Here is a 5318-nt window from a genome sequence, read left to right as displayed (position 1 = left end):
TTTGGCACTCAGTCTCCAGTACATAAACAAGCCCAGAAGCTGGCCCAAGCCAGACGTTTTGCTCAGCTAACTGCAGAAGATGCTTTTGAATGAAGAAAAGATAATTCTCCCCAAAGGACCTGATCTCTTTTTGGGTGTCCTATGTCCCTTTGCCTGGCTTTTTATACATCCCTCTCCATCGTTCCGCAGAAACAGCCCAACATAAAACAATCGGAAAGCTTACTAGTTTTTGTGCTATATTTCAAATGAAGTTTCCTGTCCACTCAAAAGCCCCAACTGTTTCCCTATACTCACGTGATACACTGAATTTTTTCCTTTTTGGCAGGTAGTTGAACAGAGGTTACAGCTGCAGCTCCATGCAGGGATATGGGCATTAGCTCAGGTGCCAGAAGCTGCAGAGAGGTGTGCACTGTGTGGAGCAATGTGATCTTATCAATATTGGCCTAAATGTACTAATCAGAGCCCTGCATCTATACTGCTTTGGTACCTGGGGTAGGTGCAGGGAGAACTCTGCTCCATGGCACAGCATTTTGCCCCCGTGAGCATGCCCATGACGATGTTTGTGCTTGAGTCAAAATAAGAGTTTTGCTCCCCAGCTCCTTTTCTTGAGCCTTCACCACAGAATGATCCTTTCCTGCTTATGAACTCTTAGTTTTAATTGCCTTTTTGGGACTCTCATCTAGAGGCTTGTTATTCTTCGTGTGAAATAATTCTGCCTTAAACTTCTGTGCTGCACCGCAGAGCCACAGTTTTAAAATATGCCCCTTCATCTTGTTTTCTGGGCTGTTCTTTAAGTGATGTGAGTTTAATGCTGATACTGCATTAGCAATCAATCAAACCTTTGCCAAGAGTACACAAAATAAATAAATAAATAAATAAATCCTCCGGTATATTTTGATGTGCCTTTGAAAGGAGGAAAATTCCTTTCACATGGCCTCTTGTCCCTAGAAATCTACAAGTTTCTTTGTCTTGGCTGATGGCCAAGCAGCACCGTGATGTACCATTTTTCTTGGCCAGTGTTTTTAGGTCTTTTGAAACAAGACCAAGTGTTCACATGGTATTTCTTCATTTAACAGCTGCAAGACAGTGACCGCAGCTGCATGTGCTGTGAAACCCAGCTTCCATCTATAGCAAGGGATGCTGTGTTTTTGCTTTTTTGAGAAAGCTGACTAAACAAATTCAAAGTCAGCGTTGATACAAGCAGCTCTGCAGCTTCCTGTGAAGCCTTTTTAATATACCTATAAACCTTAGTGCTTCAGAAAGCAGAGTCAGGGGCCTTTGCAGGGTGAATGTGTATACGCATGTTAATTTTCTACATGCATAGGACCAAATTAGCATCTCCCTAGGTGAATGCCATGTAAGTGGACTGAAGCCGAACATCTGTAGCCCACCTGGCAGCAATCTTTTCAAGCCTACACTGCTTGGTGCCTCCTCTCAGCCCAGTCCAAGTCCCTTGAGGTTACAGACTTGGCAGCCTGTTTAAATTGACCCTATTTGGAACGGACCCTTACATCATTTCATTTCATAAGCTGTTAACTAAACTATTCGTGAGATTGGCCCAGGTTGCTTGCTGACAAATTGCAACGATGCTTGTAAAAAAGGAACGAAAAAGAAAAGGGAAGGAGAAAAAAACCCTCAACACACAGTCCATGTGTAAGACAAAATCAGCCAGGAAATGTTTATGGCAGGTCCTAAATGATCAGACGTCCTGAAAAGGGGGAAGGAGGAACAAATGTTTCCCTGTGTGCTTGTTAGGGGTTTTTGTGGTGTTCCAATGAAGAGTGATGAGGTTTTTGCGGGGTTAAGCTATCTGAAATTACGCCTGGCAGGATGGAAAGATTCTGCCCGTCCTTAAAAAGAGACCATGCATCTGTGCACTAATGCATACTGTTTTAAGACCTTAATAATAATATTACTAACTGGTTGCTGGTGGTTTGAACATGAACTGAGAACGGAACAAACCCAGTTTAAGAGCCATAAAATGAATAGTACCTCATAACATCTCAGACAAAATCCTCAAGGACTTTAATGGTTTTGCCAAGACTACAGGATTGGGGCAGTAGTCAGTTAGGTGAATGTGGCAACACTATTTTTCTTTCTTCCTCCCTCCCTTTTAAGTTAGATACAAGAATGTGCCTTTTTTAAAAATCTATTTATTTAGGTACTGCGATGACACTAGGAGGCCCACATAGAAGCCCAGCGTGTCAGGGACTGCTCACACACACACGGCATGAAAACACGGTCCCTGTCCAAAAGGTCACGTAATCTACACACAGGAAGAAATATACAGACAGATGGGACAAACTGACAATCAGGGCATGAGACAACAGCTACAGTTAGTAAAGTATTCACACCTCTTGCTTGCTCCAATGTAGTTTTGGATTTTTTTTCCTGTAGAATAGCAGTGGCTTGCAGTTTGCAAGCAGTTAAACTGTGGCTCCCATACTAAGGCTAAGTCTGGGCAAAATAAGGCAAAGGGGCTGTTGCAGGGAGGTAGTGTGTCAGCTGTATTCTGCTGTGAGGGCTGAAGTCCCGACAGTGACAGCAGAGGCGGCTGAAATTGCCATGGGGGGGTCATCTGGGAATTCAGCAGAGAAGTCACTGCAGACCACCCTCATCTCTGCTGCAATGCAGGGCCCTGGGGAGCTATGAGTGTTTCCGCTTTCTGAAACTCTCCTGGAGGTCCCCTTCCTTTAGGGTCTCTGAGGTATGTGTCTTATGGCTGTCAGCCATACAAAAATTTGGGCATGTAGCTCATAGGGTCAAGAAAAATGGCCACCCTTGTAGCAAAATGAACTTAGTCTTTGTTTACTGAATTCTTTTGGCATGTTGTTTCTGCTGAGGAGAAGCCATTTCACCCTATCACCTCTCCCTGCATAGGCCACAGCACACTTACTCATGCAAACATGCAGCATCACGCTGTTGTTTGGTTTCGCATTTACATCTTTGCAACCTTACCTTATGTTGTGTTGCCATTTTAATGTGCAAAAGCAATGGAAAGAAAAAAGGATTCCACTTTTTACTAAAGATTTGCTTATAAAATGCTTTCAGAGATCTGCTAACCCACATTCATATATGTTTAATGAGTGTGTAATCAGTCCAAGGGGTCAACCAGTTGCTTTTATCTATGGTTCATTACTAACAATAGTACCTCATACCAGTAGACTTATATTCAGCTTTGGCATGGCCCCGTGTGTCTGTTAGTATTCAGACATTATTAATAATTGATTAACCCTTTACAATCCACTTAGACGTGGAATCTCTCTCTAAAGTGGGAACAGGAAATGGTTAGAGAGAGGCCTGAGAAAGAGACTATTAAGCAGCCCCCTTCCTGTTTGAAGAAACCACATCAATGAACTCATGAGTGCATTCAGGTAAATTCTGCTCCATGTTTATCTGGTGATTTCCTGTATGAACCAACCATTTCTTCAACGGCCCTGTCTCTCTTTGCTCAAAAAAGGTTTCACATGCTGTGGGGACTGGGGCTGTATTTTCTGTGAAGCCATTTTCTACCTATGTTGTTTATTTAATTCGCTCCCTCCTAAGTGGCTCAGTCTCCTCATGACATACCAGGAGTGACGCACAAGCGCTCCAAAGGTGAAAGGGCTGTAGTGGTTTCCGCACACAAGGCCCCCCCAGTGTGTTTGTTTTCAAAATGTACTACCGTACAACAGCCCAGCTCTGGAGGGAACTCACATATGGAAACTGGAGAGTGACTTTTATCTGAACTCCAGTTACTGTGAACCATGCAACTGAATCTGTATTACAGGCTTATAGATGTTATAGAAGTCACAGCCGTGTCTGTCAACGGCTAGGGCTTTGGTTTTATCATCCGCTCTGAGCTCAGGGAGGCTGTAATTCTTCAGAAGAAGCACAAAGTGTTCCTGTCCTCACACGTGCCAATGGAAGGACCTCTCTCCTTCTCTTCCAGGCAGCATGCCATAACCTGCCAATGGCAGAGGAGGCATAAGCACTCATGATTTACAGTAACTTTCAATGGAATTCAGTCAATGGCTTAAAAGCTTTCTATATAATAATATTAGTTCCTTCTGACTCCTAAACAAGCTTTTTTCTAGTTAAAAAGCACAAGCCTGTAAACTTGGAGGCACCAAAGGATCGTGGTTCTACAAGCAGAGGCTGAGTTGCACAACTGAAAGGTACTGCTGGCAGCAGGCTCAGGGGATTCACTATGGAGTTTTCATAAATTTAAAATAAAGCACCTGCTTATATGTTGAGTCCTTTTATGTTTCCTCGTTACTGAATGCTGCTTTGAAACCAAAGATATTGATATATTCTACCCTGAAGGGAAATCAATAAAAACTTTAATCACAAAATTAAATAAAAACCAAGCAACTGACATTACATGGTAGCACTTTCAGAAGGAGCAACATGGTATTTTATGGTTCTGCTGCAAGTGGGTTTATTATTAAAAAAAAAATTTTGTACCTTAGTTAGAGCTGTTAAGCTGGAGAATTAGGACCTTCTCTTCATTTTGAGTTGACATGTTAGTGGACTTTACTATAGTCAGTGCAAGTGGTTTTGTGAAAAGGAATTTGTTAGCTCTTGCATCTGTCTTCATCATAGTCTCTGAACTTCTGCAACAGTCTGGGCCATCATCTTACTCAGCTCATTATTTGTGTGTCTCCTGGGCCTAAGTGTGAAAAGGCAATGATGTGAAGGTAGTGACATGCCTATGAAATGGCAATATACATTGCACAAGAGAGGCACACCTGAATCATGTAACCATGCTATATTGGAGATGTGACTGAAGATACTACACTGTATCAGGCAAAACTCATTTAAATGATCTTTTTGGCAAACTCTCACGTAGAACTGTGAAGAATGATATCAAGAAAATATAAAGCTACTTAAGAAATCCTTAGATTTCTTAATTAGATTTCTTAAGAAATCCTTAGATTTCTTAAGTAAAAAACTGTAAAAAACCCTTAAAAATTGTAAAATTGTAAAAAGTTTAAAGCTAAGAGTGTCTGTTTTTAAATGAATTCAATCCATTTCCTTGAAAATGTGCTACAAAAGAGCAAAATGAAGTCCTGTTGCATATTACCATGAATCAATTTCTTGACAAGAGTAAGGCTGACATACAAAGGGAGCTTCCCAAACTGGAAGCTGTAAAACTTCTTCTTTCTGTATCGCAAATCAACGTTCAACCTCCATGTTCTTTATGACATGAAAGGTAGGGAAATTTTATAAAATGTCAAATATGTATCCATAGAATTCAAAAACAACAAAAAAAATTGTATGCAACTCTACTATAGCCACTATAGATTTTCCTTTCAAATTTTGCAAGGAGCCAAGGA

This window comes from Struthio camelus, chromosome 2 (assembly GCF_040807025.1).
Source record: "Struthio camelus isolate bStrCam1 chromosome 2, bStrCam1.hap1, whole genome shotgun sequence".
In the NCBI taxonomy this organism is placed as follows: Eukaryota; Metazoa; Chordata; class Aves; order Struthioniformes; family Struthionidae; genus Struthio; species Struthio camelus.
This window is presented reverse-complemented; position numbering follows the sequence as displayed.